This window comes from Monodelphis domestica, chromosome 8 (genome assembly GCF_027887165.1).
Source record: "Monodelphis domestica isolate mMonDom1 chromosome 8, mMonDom1.pri, whole genome shotgun sequence".
In the NCBI taxonomy this organism is placed as follows: Eukaryota; Metazoa; Chordata; class Mammalia; order Didelphimorphia; family Didelphidae; genus Monodelphis; species Monodelphis domestica.
The window spans coordinates 59,877,104-59,895,413 of NC_077234.1; the positions used below are offsets into that span (position 1 = coordinate 59,877,104).

At 34.8% G+C, this 18,310-nt stretch overlaps 1 long non-coding RNA gene across 1 annotated transcript in view; it reads left to right on the forward strand.

Annotated features, from left to right (window-relative positions):
- LOC107649899 (uncharacterized) overlaps nucleotides 1-18,310 on the forward strand; it is a 72,734-nt gene that overhangs the window by 41,442 nt on the left and 12,982 nt on the right. The window contains exon 2 of the long non-coding RNA XR_008913966.1: nucleotides 12,541-12,606. This is a non-coding gene — a long non-coding RNA (uncharacterized LOC107649899). The remainder of the gene's footprint in view (nucleotides 1-12,540; nucleotides 12,607-18,310) is intronic.

Genomic DNA, 18,310 nt, shown 5'->3' on the forward strand with positions numbered 1-18,310 from the left:
TAGGTAAGCCACCAATTTACTTCAGCAACTTCATCGTTTCTTTTCTTGATTAATATAATAGACTTCTAATTTGCGTCCTTGATTCCGGTCTCCCTGTTCTCCAATTCATCTTCTACCACATAGCTGTCAGAGTAATTGGCCTAAAGCACAAACCTTATGCTACTTCTTTGCTCAAGAAACTTCAATGATTCCCTATGGCTTCTAGGAGAAACTCCTTTATTGAAATTAAAAAAAAAAAAACCCTTTCCTAATGTAGTTAAAACTATCCTTTTAAATTGTTCTCACAATACTCCTTATGCAATGCACCTAATGCTTAAACTGGTCTGCTTACTGTTCCTTAAATATCACACACCCTTGTCATCTCTGTTGCTTTGAATTAGCCATCTCCCGTGCTAGAAATGCTTCTCTTAGTTTGAGTCTAAACTCATTTTTGAAAAATGTAACTGATGATTGATTTTGTGGTTGCAATCCACCAAAATCTCCTTGACTTTTTTTAGATGACTTGCTGTCTCTAGCCTGGCCCCTATTGCATTCTATTTAAGAAATAGATTTGGAGAACCTAAGTGTCAGATATTCTATGTATTTTATCTCATTAGATTTATTCATCAATATATTCAGTTCTGTTCCTTTCACACCTTCACATTTGATAACCATGACATCTATGCCTTCACCTTCATCATTGATAAAATATTCAATGGCATAGGTTCAAACTGTGTGCAAGGGAATTACCAGAAGCAAAGAAAATATGAATTTTGAAGAAATGCATCAGAAGATGAACAGATGGAACCCCACAAGACCTGGGGGGATGGGATGTAATTCCAGCCAGGTTCAAAAGCAGTTGGAAGAAAATACCAAAATTCTTCTTGTCTTGGGCTCTTTGGAGCTGGGAGCTTGGCTGTTAAGATACCCAAATCTCTCAATCCTTTTATCTGAGCAGAAGAAAGAAGATCTCATTTCTCAACTAGTGATAATATTTGGAATAAAGACTCTCTTTTTCCCTTAGGGGAACCCAGAGTTTATTTCTGAAAAAGATTCCATAATCAAATTCTCAAGAGCTATATAGGGAAGATACTTTAGGGATTTTCCTCTTCCCCCTGTCCTTTCATTACCCCTGCAACCCTTTATATCCAAATAAATTAGACATCTTGATTTATAATAGAACTTGAATCAGAGTCCATGTGTTAGGAGGGGAACTTCAAAATCCATCATTTCAAGAAGGAGGTTGAGAGAAAATGACTTACCCTTTAGTCTAGTCAAACTGACTCCATTGATAAACAGTTCAGCTTGGGGAAAGGGAAGAAAGAAGGAAGGAAGGAAGGAAGGAAGGAAGGAAGGAAGGAAGGAAGGAAGGAAGGAAGGAAGGAAGGAAGGAAGGCAGGAAGGAAGGAAGGAAGGAAGGAAGGAAGGAAGGAAGGAAGGAAGGAAGGAAGTGTCACATAATATTCAATCTCCAAATAGCTGAGTATTGGTTCCTCTTCTTTAAAGTCCCCCTCGTTAATACAAAACACAGACGCCATGCATCTACTCATTGGAAACCTCTTTCCACATTTATGTAGAAACATTTTTTTGAAGGTACAGCCACTCAAACTGTTCCTGAATCTGCCTATTTATTGTCTGGATCAGTTCTGTCAAGCTCAGATAGAAATGGGGACACTAAACTATACACAAAGTGTATGTTCACTTAATGTTTTTGTTAAAACATTTAGTCATATCTCGCTCTTTATGATTCTGTAGACTATAATATTCATGGAGTTTTCTTGGCAAACATGCAGGAGTAGTTTGTCATTTCCTTCTACAGCAGATTAATGCAAACAGAGGCTAAGTGACTTGCCCATGGTCACACAGCTAGGAAGTGTTTGAACTCAGGTCTTCTGACTCCAGACCTAACAGTCCATCCATTGAACCGTTTTGCTGTCTCACATTTTGAATTAGAAATCCATAGTAATATTTTCTATATTTTATTGTATTTTTATTTATTTTGTTAAATATTTCCCTATGAAATTTTAATCATGTTTGGATAGCATCTTAGGAGTGTCGTAGGCTGAATTTGGTCAATGAATTTGAAGGATGGGGACAAGAATAAGGACTGGATCATTAAATAAGGTGCAATGTTGTATTTGCTGTTAGATGTGGTCCATGTATGTTAGTCTTCTCTATTTTTTTCTTTGTAATAGGGGAGGTTTCTTTTAAAGGAATGAGAAGTTTTAGCCAGTAATGATTAAGATATTAAAGCATCACACATCAGTAATACTTATTTTTAAATAGATTATTATCAATATAGGTATTCCATTTAATTATATAGACTTCAACCCAACCATTCCTGCCCATACTAAGTGAATAATTAATGAAGTAAATGTTTTAAAAGAGCAAAAGAAAATAGTAGAAAGGGACACATTTTCATCTTTGGTGTACAATTAGTAGGCATTATTTCCATGATGGAGATTTGAGAGCACAAAGGAGGAAAGAGCAGATGAAAATAAAATCAAATAATTATTGTGATAGAGAAGTAGGAGATTAATAATACCCTCATACAAGGGTATATCAAGGATTTAAGAAACAGAATGATTGAAGGAGGTTATGGTCACAGTAATTTCTTTTTCTATTGAATTTGAAAATATAAATTATGGTTGACTCATAGGTTATACAGGAAAATATTCTTGTATTGTGAATATAGAAAGAAGATTTTCTTAGTAGTTGTATAGGCATCATATTCAACTAGTATTTAAAGTGAAATTTCTGTCAGTTGATATCCTGAATCTAGAGTCTGGAGAAGTTTTAACATATGCACATTAGGATATATGTGTAAGTATATGTACATGTATATGTATAAATGTATATTACATATTTTCCCAATATGTAGAAATACATCGTGCATCCATTTTAGGACATGCTATCCAAGTTGAATGATCATTTCTTAAGCAATTAATTATGTGCCTTTTACTATACTGGTTCACAAAGGGACAAAAATTTTAAAACATAGAATAATTATTATTTTCAAGAAATTTATAATCTATGAAAAAGCTACAACATGTACATAGATCATTAAATGCAAAATAAACAGAAATAATTTGGGGAGTGGCAGTGAAAGTATATATTGTTATTTTTCAGGATAGACAAGTTACCATGTGAGATGTATTGGAATGTAAGCTTATTGAGGACAGGGGCCATATTTGTTCTCATAACGTTGGCTTTGTATCTCTTGCACCAAGCACAATGGTTTTCACATAGTAGGTGCTTTATAAGTGATTGTTAGGTTAGATAAATTATTTTTAAGTGTATGACTATCATTTAATTTTTTAGAATTTAAATAATCTCAATTCTAGGTGTATGTTCATTCCTTTCTAGAATACTTGTAGCAAATATTTCATCTCCCTATGATGTGGAAGAGAAACAGCATGGCATGGTGGAGAGAAAAAGGGAATCAGTCCAGAAGCCTTGGATTCAGATCACTTCTGATTCATCTTGTCTTTGTGATTCAGGCAAATAATTCTGTCTCTCAGTGATTCAGGCAAATCTTTTTTTTTTTTTAAATATATTTTATTTGATCATTTCCAAGCATTATTCGTTAAAGACATAGATAATTTTCTTTTCCTCCCCCCCCACCCCCCATAGCCAACGCGTAAGTCCACTGGGCATTAGATGTTTTCTTGATTTGAACCCATTGCTTTGTTGATAGTATTTGCATTAGAGTGTTCATTTAGAGTCTATCCTCTGTCATGTCCCCTCAACCTCTGTATTCAGGCAGTTGCTTTTTCTCGGTGTTTCCACTCCCATAGTTTATCCTTTGCTTATGAATGGTGTTTTTTTCTCCTGGATCCCTGCAAGTTGTTCAGGGACATTACACCGCCACTAATGGAGAAGTGATTCAGGCAAACCTTTAAGACTATAAGTTGCACAACTGTTGCCCACATGGATTTGTAGAGGCAGTTTCCTCACCAGGAATTCCCTAAAGAAGTTAAATTACAAGTTTGGGATAAATTAATGTTGAACCAACTAATTTGATTACTGTTGTTGACAATAATCACAACTAACAAAAAGGTATCGCAGACCAAATTCTACATCCTCCTAGCCTACAATACTGATACTGATTACTGATCATGTCCTCCTCTTTTTCCCTTCCCTGTGACACGAAATCATATATTTTAGTTGAGAAGGACATTAGTGACCATTTAGTCCAACCTATACCTGAGAAAGAATCTCCATTATGACATACCCAAGAAATCATTTAAAGTCTCTTTTAGAGACTTCTAATGAAGGAAAATATCCAGAGGCAGTCATTTCACTTTAGGGACTGTTCCCTTTGGATAGTAGACTTAAAGCTGGAAAAAGTCAAAGAATTTAGCTAGTACACACACACACACACACACACACACACACACAAACACACACATACATACTATACATACTAAGAAACTTGATCACATGGAGGTAAAATGTTTTGCCCCTGGTCACATAGGTAGAAATCATTGGAAGCAAGATTTGAACCTAGAACTTCTGACTTGAGAATCATTGTCTTTTCCATTATGCCACTTCCTGACATCAAGTTTAATTTGGCTCATTGCAACTAATTCTCAGTTCCAAAGCTGTTTGAATGCCAAAGGGGAAACCTTATCATTAGAGCAGGATGCTGTCACAGCTAACTCATGCCCTATTTTTATCTTTTTAGAAAAAGACAGAATCTTAAAATGGTTAACATAATCTTCTTCTCTTTCTCTTTTCTAGAAATAGAATACAGACTATGATAACAGCTCTCAAATAGATTGTTCAGACAGTCAAAATAGAAAAAAAATAAGAATTTTAAAAGATATAATGCCTTCTTTGACCTCAGACTGTGAAATGCTGATTGTCTTTAAAAAAAAGCTCTATTCAGCTGAGAGAAGACAGTTGAAAACAAGTAGGAATTATGAAGGAATAATACATCAAAGTCTACAATAGACCCATAGACAATACAAGTTTGATTCTCATATCAATCCATTTAATTTTAGAGAATGGACTGGAAACTGTTTTATTTTGCATTTTGAGGTTAAGATTAAGAACAATTTCCACCAGGTTGTTCAGATTTTGAGATAAGTGCAATAATACCTCTTGGAGACCCAGGTGATGTGGAAATTCTCATTTTCCCTCCCTCCATCATATTAAATGTAACAGGAATTCACATTATTCTACCCTCTACATGACTGTAGAGTTGCGTGGAGATACAGTGTCTAGCCAACTTTCTAGTGCAACATTTATGTTATAGAATGGTATTGGGGGTCCTCCATCTTTCTCCTCTAGCAAAATTTTGATATTGTCCAAAGGAAATATAGCTTGGGGCAACTAATGAGGACAAGGAGAGTAATCAGCCCCCCTCATCACCAGACCCCTTCCAACATGCACTGACACCTTTCATCCTCGGAGGAGATATTGTCCTCATTTCATAAGCCCCATTCCTACCCTCCCTCTTTATGACTCCTTAAATAATCAACCAGAAGACACAACTGGCATGAAATCAAAAGCATTTTCTGAAAAGGCATAGCATAAAACGGAAGAACAAAATGTTTCTTAGCCCATTCCAAAGGCTGGATGATACTGCCTCACCACTAAACACAGCATCAGTGGGAAGTGTGGGTGCATACACACTAGGAGAGAAGTGAGCAGGTAGGTGTGAATGAGAAAATGGGAGAAAACCTGCAACAGAGCCAAAGGAGTAAGATTTGAAAAAGTTGTCAATCAAGAAGCATTCTGGAATTGAATGGTGATGGGGGGGGATGACTGTGGAAAGGAACAGCCAAACTGTGAGAAGTGGTCTCTTGCTCTTGAGACAGGAAGGAGTAAGGACTAAGAAGATTCTTCTCTTACTGATTTCTCCCTACTGGACAAAAGTGACTAAAAATCCTCAACCTGTTAGCCATGTCCCTCAATTCAAGACTATTCTACTATTCTTCAACTTAGAAGTATTTTAAGATTTGGGAAACCCTAAACCCTCTCTCCCATCAAACTTCTCTGTCCGTCCCCTTTTCCTAAATAAACCCCCTTGTTTAAATTATCCAAAGAGAAAGTTATCTATTAGTTTTATCAGAGTTGTCTTCCAATGTCACCAACTGAAGAAACCAACTGGGGGGGTGGAGCAGGAAGGAGAAGGAAAGAGAAAGGGAGGGGGGGAGAAAAGGGAGGAGGATCACAGATCTGATCTCTCAAACACCACAACTCTTAAATCAATTACCTAATACATAGGGAACACTTCTGACCCAACAACTCCCACCTCTGGCACAGTAGGGAACATTGTGTTTTCTTTTAATGTCTGAGTCCTACTCTTCTCCTCTGGACAGGTGGATTACCTAGGCTTACTTTTGTTGGTCAAGAAACTTATATTCCACTGACTTTTTAGTATAAAATAAACTTAAGAATGCTTCTTTGTAGTGTGGATGTAAAGAACCAAAAGCTAGAAGGCAGAGTAGAAAGGACAAAGTAGACCTTGAATCATGAAGACCTAGATTCAAATCCTACCTCAGAAATTTATTAGCTACATGACTTGGTAAACCACTTAACCTCTATCGATCTCAATTTCTCATCTATAAAATGAATAGACTGTTCCTAATGACCTCTAGGGTTCTTTTCAACTGTTTTATTTTTAAACTTTATTTTTCTTCCAATTACATGTAGAAACAATTTTAAATAATTGTCGTCAGACAGGTCACTCAAAATTTTTTCCTCCCTACTCTTCCATTCCCTGAGATGGTAAATAGTCTGAAATTGGTTATTTTATTTTTGTTATATGATACATATCTCCATTGTCCTCATGCTGTGAAAGACACATATCACATACATACATATACCATAAAAACACATGTCACATATACGATAAAAAAACTCATAAAACAAATAAAATGAAAAATGGAATGCTTTGACCTGCAATCAGATTCCAACAATTCCTTCCTTGGCTCTGGATAGCATTTTTTATCAAGACCTTTGTGTTTATCTGAGAACTTTGCTTTGCTGATAACAGTTTATTCCTTCACAGTTGATCATCATCAGTTCTACTTTTGCATCAGGACATATAAGTCTTTCCAAGTTTTTCTAAACTTATCCTGTTTATTACAGACCAGTACAGGGAAGGGTATAAATTCTTTTCATCCTAAATGCAGAGTAGATTGAATAAGAACTGAAATTGAGGAGTTTCTAAAATGCAAAGACAGAAATATTGACATTCTTCACTTAAGGTAAAGGGCCAGAATTTTTACCTAATAATGAGATGCTTAACTAAAACAATATTGAAGACTCAAATGATTTTGAAGAGCAGATGGACATACTTAGGCTGAAATTTCATAAAGCATCTTTTGAAATTTGGCAGCAGAAATACAGCTAGCAGAGAAGTTACATATAAGCAAATTGTAAAAAAAAGTCATTTGTTATATTATCATGAATGAATGAATCGCATAATATTTAACTGAAACTGTAAAATATTTTTATCCACATATAGCAATTATATGTGATGACTGTTCTTATGATGATAACTATAGTAGTAAAGATAGAGTTATGATGAAATACAGTGTGACCCCAAAATTCCAGTCCAGAACAAAAGAACACCGAGTCATTCTGAGCAATTTAAATTTATTAGACAAACTGGTAGTTCCTAAAAAAAGTGGATCCAAAAAATTAATGTTAAATGGTTTTTACATGTAATTAGGGAAAAATAAAAAATATTTAAAAAACATAAACACATAAAAATATTGGTTAATGAGCAAAAAGAATGTGTCAAAGTTCCTAGAGTATAAAAAGCAACTAATTATAAATCCAGTAATTGTTGAATAAGTTGCCAGAAAGTAAAAGAGCATTTATACTGCCTTTAATCATTATCACAAATCCTTTGATTGAGTTCTCTGTCCATGACCAATGACTTAATCACCTATTAAAGGTATGTAAAATAGAATCAAATATGGTGATAATACCAGGGTATTTGATGTTCATTATTGAAAGCTATTTTCTATATAAAAACACCACCCAAATATTAATAAGAATAAACCTTTTTTAAACTTTCAGCGAGTCAATATTAGTCAATATAGAGTTTTAACACCATTATATAGTATCTCTACTAAAAAAAACTGAGTAAACTTCCAAATTAAAAAGAGAACCATACCAGGATATATGTTAATCATTTAATGAACATGTATGACACCAAGTTATATGGCTTCAGTGGAAAACACATTACTCAGCTGTTCCATTTCCTGAAATATTTCTCCAATGTTATAAAAAAACATAGTTGAATTTAATAAATATAAAATTCTGTAAATTAGGCACATCTAGGTGGTACAGTAGCTAGAGCAATGGGTGGGGTTGGGCAAATCATTCAATCCCTATTTACTTCAGTTCCTCATCTGTAAAATGGGAATGTACTAGAGAAAGAAATAGAAAACTATTCAGTATCTTTGTCAGGAAAACCCCATGGAGAAAGCCCATGGGGTAGATTAGAGTCAGAAGCTACTGAATAACAACAACAAAAGTGCTCCTGCTTTAATATGGAAATTCTGGAAGTCAAATTGTCCCACTGGACAAAGGTGATATTTACAAATATAGATGGGTCAATTAAAATTTAACATGGGGCTATCAAATAAAAAACCTGTGCCTATAGGCATCAAGGCAATAAAATAGCAAAGTCAAAGTTCAATGGACAGAACAATGTTAAAGCAATTAGTATTCAATAAGTACATACAAAACATATATTTTCAAAATTGTAAAATGTACAACCAATTTAAAAGACATCCCATAAAACTAAAACTCTATGCAATGTTAATATGACACAAGATTCATCACCCAACGCATCTATGGAAAGATAAATATTTCTCACTGAAAAAGAGGAAGATGATTGATAAATGTGCTCAGAGTAAAGCATAATGTCTTTTAAAAATATGGAAATATTTTTGCAACAAGTAGACCTCACTTCACAAAACCCAATAACGACTAATAACAATTAGCCAATATTTAAATCTCTTAGACAACTGGTATAACCCCAGCTTAAATTGAACCTCTTGAAGAGATTATTGAACACGTAATAGTACTTTTTAAGGAGGGGTAATAGAATCTTGAAGAGAATGACAACCTAATTCTCATTGAATGAGTATGACTACAAGTTCAATTTTGATCCTTCCAAAAGTCTTTCATTTGTGCAAGAAATAGACTGAATGAATTAACTGGCATTTATGAGGAGCCTATTAGAATATTATGAGGATTGTCTTTGTTATATTTGACTGAGTTTAATGCTTATTTTGAAATGAAAACATCCTGTGAATAAAATTTATTAATGAGAACATATCCTAAGCAAAAGTTTTTGATAGCTTTAAAAGTTATTCTGAGAGACCTTAATGATTCGAATACAGATATAGTCGGTATAGTTGGAGTTGGTAGTTGTAAGTAACTGGTTTTTCTTCTGTCAGATAAGTTGTGGAAACATTTAAATGTCTTTGTATTTTGGTTTAATTCTTAATAATTTATATAGCTGATATTACTGATGTTTTTCTAAGCCTGTGTGATTAGAGACTGACACTGAAGGGGAAGCGAAAGTTTATCTTTTTTAGTAAACTGGAATGGGGGCTCAGTGCTAATTATTCATAGGAAATAGTTTTTATATTTAGTAACTTATGAAGGGATCACAGCATATTTCTTTGTTGCCTTTAAATCTGATGTTAAATATTTGGGAAAGTATCAAAATGAAGTTAGAGCCTGTGGGATGTGGATGTGACACATTTGTCTCCAAGAGCAATTGAAGGTTACTCTTTACCATCTACCATTCCAACACTTGCTTTTCTGCATGTGTGTTAGCAAAGAGCCTGACTACATTTGAAAAACACATTCAAGTGTCTAACATTATATACCAGAAGCACATTATCTTTTATAAACCAAAATATATGATAATATATGATATTATTAACTCTATGGGTAATACAGATCTCAAAAATTCTTTGAGAATTCAACAAATAACATGAACTGGAACTAGTGAATAACTTAAGACAGAAGAGCTGCCTACAACTGCCCAGAATGAATAGTTATTCAGGAAATTTGAATAAGGAATCATTTTAATAGATGTCAGCATACTGAGTATTCATAAATCATGAACTATATGACATGAAAAGCCTTTGAAATGTTGGGACATCAGGAAATAAGTAAAAATGACATAGAAGCAAAAGGGGGTATATCTTCCCCTTGTTTTGACTTCTCCTAGACCTACCCTAAAGGGGCTTTCATTGAATCTACAGAAGATGAGTTTCTATCCAAATACTCACTAATTCCAAAAGGCACTTTTTTATCCAACTGTACTGCTGAAACTATTTGTAGAACCAGGAGAGTTTAGGATGGTGAGTCACAATCAGGTTATTGAAGGTAGAAATTATCCTCAAGAATCCTGGATTTATTAATTGTTATATATTATGAAATGAAGTGTTAGAAACTGTACAACATGCTATAAATATTTAGAATGGCATATGAAGCATAAAACATTGCTAGCAGGATAGTAGGTTGTTCTCAGAATATTTCTATCTGAACCAAAAAAGAATAATGGTAAGTAGATAATGATGATGATGATGCTGTACTGATAATATAACCAGAGTAAATCTTTCTGTTCATTGGTTGGATTCTCTAATGGAGTATTTCTTTAAAAAAAAAACTGAACAAAACTAGAAAAGTATGAGAAGTCTTGGAAAGTTTGCAGTCTTATAAATTGGAGGGAGTATATATGCTAATAAAATCACAGATTCACCAAGTCTGTTTAATGCCTACAGCATATTAGATTGTGCCTCCAATTTTATACAACTTATATAGTGAATATTTCTTGAACATTCATAGTGTGAGAAGATAATTCCAGGAAATATAAGCACATGCAGTTACCAGAGAAGCAGATGATTCAATCCCAGCTCTCCAAGTTTTCAGAAGTAAATGAATAAAATTTTGAATATCAACAAAGCAAAAAAAAAATTGAGTTCATATGGAGATATTCTATCCTGAAACATATTGCAACTAGTAAGTTCCAGAGAAGTTTGGAGGGTGAAGTTGGGCAAATTATTACTTCCTCTGCTAAGTTTTCTCACTCATAAATCACCTGGTTAACACGCATTCGTGAAGCCACAATTATGTTTAGCCACTATTTTCCAGGTGCTGAAGATATAAAGATAAACTTTAAGCTGCCCCTAATCTCACGGATCTTGTATTTCACTTAGAGAGACCATATGTAAACATTTACAAATATTTAAAATAAACACATTCAAAATATGAGATAAATTTGGATGAGGGCATTAGCTGTTGAAGGAATCAGGAAAACAAAATTGGAGAAACCTATGGATTTCAAGAGATGAAGAATAAACAGGAGGGCATTCCAGGCATGGGAGACAGCCTGAGCAAAGATAGGGAGATGGAAGAAGGGATGTCACAGATGAAGAACAGTAAGAAAATCATTTTGGCTGAATTGTAGAGTACATAAAGAGTGATGAGACATAAAGGTTGCTTGGAACTGAAAAGTTTGTATTATAAAGAGACTGGCTTAGTGAATTCTCAAGTTCCTTCTGGTTCTAACATTGTGTAATTTTATGAATGTCAAACCCTTGTCTCTGAATAAACTTAGAAATGAGAGACAGCATGCCATAATGGGGAGATAATTGGCCTCAGAATCAGGAAGAAGAGAGTTCAAGTCCTCTGTCTATCATATACTGGCTGAGTAGCCCAGGGGCAAATCCCTTCAACTCTCAGTTTCCCATCCAGCTCTCTAAGATGATAAATTGCAACCCAGGGGCTGCAACTGCATTCATTAATGGAGGGAGCTTTCCTAATGAGACTTCTTAATATCCATGTATTATAATATAAAATATAATCATAGAGCACCTGAGTTAAGAGAATTTTTACCCTATAAAACTGAATTCCAATTCCGCTGCTTAATGTCAAAGAAAAAAGTCTGAAATTCATTTAATCTTCCAGTACATATTTTTTCCTCAAGCAATAAAAGTCCACAGACAAAAAGAAGTCCATTTCCTTGATTATCATAGACTCAGAACGTTAATGACACTCGGAATTTTAGCTGAGTAATGAATGGGACCCAAGGTATGAAAAGATGTTTCCATTCACCACATCTTCATGTCTATTTCCATTAACAGTGTATTTTCCTTTTTCTCAAAACCCTCTGCGATACCATTAGGAATAATCTCACTACCTCATATTTTTCACAAATTGCATTTTCGGCTCTTAGGGAGACAAAGCTTCAAACAGAGTGTTATATGCAGATAGCACTAGAGGGAAATCATTTATGTTTCCCAAATAGTCTAAAGTTCTCAATAAACTTGGATGGGGCTATAAAATGTAGCCACACCAGGGAACTATCCAGGACACATACAGGCAGAAATGGAAGTTTTTGCTTAGTATGCAAAGCATTGCAGACACTGGGGAAATATGTCTACTTTAAGTTATGGATTCTTTTCTGATTACATTTTCAGTTTACTAACCTCATTTATTCTCTTATAGAGAAAACATGTTTTTGTTAACATTTATGAAGTCATCTTTCCTTTCTTTCCCCATTCTTTTTAGCACCCCTGGGTCCATACCAAGGTCTTCTTTATCAGAATGACTCCACTTCTTTGGCACAACTTGAAGGTATGAGTTTAAAATTACTTTGTCATTTTCCATTAAGTCCATGTAGTCCATGGTTCAGGCTGATTGGTTAGATTTAGGAAGGTATGTGTTAAATGTTGCCTCCGAAATTTAGTAGTTGAGTGATCCTCAGGATGTCACTTAATCTCTTGGACTCAGTTTGCTCATCTATAAAATGAGCATGATAATAGTGTCAGCATCTCAAAATTATCATGAAGATTAAATGAGATGATATTTGTAAAACGCCATACAAACTTTTCAGTGATATAGAAATGCCAGCAATTACTTTTTACATGGCAAATATAAGAAAAAAGATAATTTGTTTTTCCTTCTTGGCTCTCTCCAGTTTGGGGTAAAAGTCATAGCATGGTGAGAGAACAAAAATATTTTTCCTTGCTCTGGTTATTTTGTGATTCCAAGATGGAAGGTAAAGGTTTTAAAAAAAAAGAACTTGCCCAACTCTATTTATGACTCTTCATGAATTTAAGACCTTCAAGAGCCATAGCATTTAATAATATGACTCATCCTGATGATCCTTCTTGTATCCTGGCCTCATCATTCCTTAAATTCTTCATCTCAAATGGCCTTTACCTTCACTCCACTTCAGTTACCTACAAAGTCTTCATTTCCTTATTTCTAATTTTGTAGCCAAGGAACAAGAACCAAGAGAACAAAAGGATTTGACCAAAGTTACCTAAAAAAGCAAGACCTGGTTTGTTGTAGTGTCTGGAGTTGGGATGAAAAGTAAGATTGTGAATCATTGGTAAAATCATTGAAGGAAAATTACCAAAGAGAGGATAGTAGAAACCTATGGCAAAAGAGAAGGCATTTTTAAAATGAATGAATTCTTGGAAGACATAGTTAGGATCTGAAAGCAGGAGAGAAGAAAAGGAGTATGCCAACACTCTGAGATCAGGGGATAGGTACTGGGTACACAAGTGGCCCTCATTTGGTAAAGATACCAAAGATGGGGATGCACAAGTTTCATTAATATTTGACTGGACAGCAAAGAAATAATTGTTGAGGAAAAGGTCAAGGGTAAAGGAGAAAATATATTATAGAGAAAGGGCTCTAAAGGGCACAATGGAAGGGGCTAGTAGAGGGGAATGTTGGGTGGACTGAACTGGGAAAGGATAAGAATAAGTGAGACACACAAAAGAATTACAAAATGACAGATTCTCAGAATTCAAAAGGACCTCAGGGTCCATCATCTACTTTTACCTGAATAAGGATCCTTCCTACAATATCATCCTTGACAACACGTTATCCAAATTCTGCCTGAAAATCTCTACTGAAGGAGTTGTCCCCTTCTGCAGAAGAATGACTACCCCCTGAGTCATCCCATTCCACTTTAGGATAACTCCTATTGCTAGGAAGTTTTATTTTATTATCAAATCTAAATCTGTTTCTATATAAATCCCCAAACCAGTTCTACCCCCTTGGGCCAAACTAGACAAGTGTAATGCTTCTTCCATATGACAGAGTTTTTACATCCCTGAAGATAATACTCATCACCCCCTAAGCCACCTATTTTTACAAGCTACACTTTCTAATTTTCTTTAACAAATTTCCCTTATGGCCTGGTTTGGCAGCTCCATTCTACTTGTCTTCCTCTGCATCTTCTCCATACTATCAATGTTCTTCATAAAGCATAATGCTGATAACTGAATACCAGCTTGAGATGCTCGTCCCTTTAATCCTTGACCACTAAGGCTTTAGCTTCCTTCTAGGTCTTAATCTCATTCTAGGCTCAGCTCAAGTTAGCCTGTGTCAATGAAATCATTCCTGCCTAAAACCTTTCCTGGGATTCCAGATATTAGAAATCTTTTTTTTTTCTCTTCAAATTATATTGTTTTTACATATCACATACCTACAATGAAATATAAGCTCTCTGAAGACAGGGTCAATCATTCGTTTGAATTTTTATAGTCCCAGCACCTAGTACAAATCAAAAAGTATGTAAGTTTTGCAACTTTTCCTAACATTATTTCAAATTAATATTAAGAATGGTGCAACCAGTTCATTGCTCCACTGATGTACCCGTCTTCCTAAAGTCAAAGGAATTTTTCCCCATACCTCCTTGTCATATATCTCCTTCTATCTCTGCTTTCAAGTCTTTTTTTTTTTTTTGGGTGTTGTCTCCCATTAGACTGTAAGCTCCTTGGGGGGCAAGGACTCTTTTTCTTCTTTTGTATTTGAATCCTCAGCATTTTACACAATGATTGGCACATAGGAGGTGCTTACTTAATATTTACTAATTGCCTGACTATTAACAGCCCCAATGAAGCTTGCATTTTTGGCCATCTCTGCCAATTTATAGCCGGTGAAGTGAAACATTAGAGTTGTTTTAAATTCATAACTCCCTTCCATTTGGAATATGTTTCATGTGATCATATATAATTCTTATTTCTTCTTTCAAAAATTGTTTGCTCGTTATGATTTTGTTTTACCCACAAGCTAGCCCAGAGGGTGCATAGTTGTCCATGCATCCAGTGTGAGACCTATGAAGCCCTCTATAGTGGATAGAGATAGCCATATACATGTGTTCCATAAGTATTTATGTATATGCTTTTTTTTTTCAATTTATGTTACCATAAAATTTCCTTGAGAGTCAAAAAAGTGTTTTTTAAAAATATTTCTATATCCAGTACTTAATAAAGTCCTTTGCACAATAGTAGACACTTAAAATATTTATTGGATGGAATAGGATTGGGCTTTCCTCCATATTGTTGCATACTTTTCTCTTCTTCCCACTACATTTATTATCTTTCTTGCTCCTCCGTTGTGTTAAGCTTCAACAATAGTCCTAGAAACCAAAACAAAGATCTACCATGGGGGCTGAAAGGTTGCTGCAATGCAGCAAAATGTGAAAAAAATTTTCCGAGTAACCATTAGCACAGAGACTTAACAACAATTCCTAAACCCAGCAATAAGAAGCTTTCTATTTATAGTGACATCTAAATTCCCTCCCACTGTATTAGATGGGCTTAAGAAGCTGGGGGTTTTATTTTTAAGTGTGTGTAGCAAAATCTCATTACTGCAGCTGTGACTAAGTCCATATTTGAATAATTCCATAAGAAGTGAAGTTTATTTTTGCATTTGCCTATGGAGAACTATTTGGTAAGTAATTGGATATTGTAAACAGGATTGTGGGAAGTACATTTGATATTCTTAAAAGAATAAACCCTGCTGAGGATTTCACAACTCTCTTCACATGTAAACAAATATTGTTAATGTAATCTTTGATATGGGTGTACCATGATCTCACCTTAGAAAAACTCTCTAGCTTTTATTCTAGTAACTTGTTATTCTAATGATGGACTGATTCACTTACTCAACTCAACTAACACTCTGAAGAAGTATTTTCTTCTCCAGGCAAAAAACTTCAGTTCTTTCCAACAGTTCTCATATGTCAGAACACCTCTAATTTGAGGATTATTCCCCCTTCACACCTTCTTTCCATAAAAACGAAATTCCCTTATTAATTGGCGCATAACAGAATACTATCTTCCTAACTTGCTGTGAAGCTTTTCCTCGTGGAAAAGCATTGCTTAATAAATTGAATTGTAACTACAAATAAAAACAAAATAAAACAAAAATTCAAACTGCTGCCTTTATGTTAAATCTTGGATTTATTTTTAGGTTTTGGGATAAAGTCTTTGATTCGCTTAGACTTAAAAAAAGGAAATGTTCCCAGTCTTTCTCTTCATCTCACCCAACCAAAAAAGATGGAAAAGATTTGGCTCACACCTTCACCTTTGAGACTGGCATCTAATATGTGGCATTTCAACCCTAGAGGTGGAACGTTTTTGTAACTAATGAGACAGTGAAAATAGAGGCTTGTAATAGAAGTCTATGTATAACCAAAATAGTTGTACAGGGTTGAAATCCTAAAATATGCCCAGGCTTGCAAGGTTACAGAAAGTTAATTACTACTGTCAGAGGAACTAACCTAAATTGCACTGACTTATGTGTCTAGTGACTTAAAAAGTAGGGGAGTTTGGGGGCCACCAAATGATGTTGGATACTGCAGACTCCATAATCTCTCCTGGTATAGAGTTAACAAACCTCTCATAGGATAAAAATATTCCTTACTGGACTAGTGAATGGACTGTGATAGAGGTGTAGGTCTTTGATCCTTGATTTAGAGACTGAAGGGATCACAGAAAAAGGGACCTTCTTATCCAAACCTATAATTTGAAAGAGGAAGAAACGGAGGTGCTTAGACTAAATGTGACTTGCTCAGGCCTACCAGATCATGTTAGCACTGGAATTCAAACTCATTCTACATCCATCAATTTTCCCCAATACTAGATTTCCTTCCTCACACTTATGGATTATGCCTATGAATGAAATGGCAAGTTAAAACAAAACTGAAAATGGAATTAAAGTTTATTGACTAGGAGATAACCAAACAAATCACAGTTCATGAATGTAAGGACATTTTACTGTGCTGTAGGGAATGATGAATATGAACAAAACAAAAGAGAAAGGAGAGACGTATGAATTGATGCAAAATAAGCAAAGGCAGAAAAAAGAATGTACACAATAACAGAATGAAGACCCATCCCACCACCAAAACTGAATGGGGTAAAATTATAATGAGTAACCCTGGCCCCAAAGAACAGAATAAAAATGTATCTCCCCATCTTCTTTTCAGAGATAGAAGACCCTACCACAAGAAGGGTTAATGTATTAGCTAATTTTGCTAAACTATTTTTCTTTGTTGTTGAATTTTCTTTTTTTACTATTTGTGCTTAAGACATGGCTTTAGAAGAGATCGAGGAGAAAGATATTTGGAAATGAATTTGATGTAAAAGTATAGGATATCAAAAATTTTTAAACAAAAAGTATAGAAGAACCAAAGAGGAGGGACATATAGTCTGGATCTGATTCTCACCAAAAAAAATAATGGTTGTTTGTGTAGACAGCACAGGAACCTTGTTGGAAAGTGGTTCCTTCATCTTGGTATTGTTCTATAGAACAAAGAAAACCACTTGTAATCTGATACACTGACAGAAAATAGCCTCTAAAAAAAGAGAGAGAGATTGATTGATTGGCATTGCCCTAGATTTCAGGAAAACAAAGGATAGGTAATAACCTAGCTTCTAAAATTGTACAAGACAGGCAATTCCAAGATAGACTGACTACTCTCAAGAAGGAGTTCTGAAGACACAATGAGAATGTGTCTCTATACAAAGAAAAATAAATTCTGCTTTGCTCTTTGCAAATTATTCAGCTAAAATCAGTTTAATTAGTACCAATCTCGATATTTTCCCAACAAACCACTTGAACTGATTTCTTCCTAAACATGCTCTACCCTAGTTGAGCACACATTGTTTGTTTTCCTGCAATATTTTTCTGAACTTCACAGATTTTGGAAGTAATGGGGGAGGAAAAGGAAATCTTGATTTTCAGCAAAGAGTGGTCACTCTTTTAATATTTCCATTTAACCAGTGAATGGGAAATGTCTCCCTTCTCTCTAAAGAAGTTTGAAAAATTTATACCTTTTGATTTTAGTGTTTAAAATGGTTATTTTAAATACCCCTAAATCTGTTTTCTACTGTATTCAATTTCAACATTTCAAGCTTCTCTTTGGCTCTTATTTTCAAATTATGTAAACATTATTACTTAGTGGCCTCTCAAACTTTCAAGGGGAAACTATTTCTAAGAAGCCTCGATGAAATCTTCCTTCATTTGGGCATGC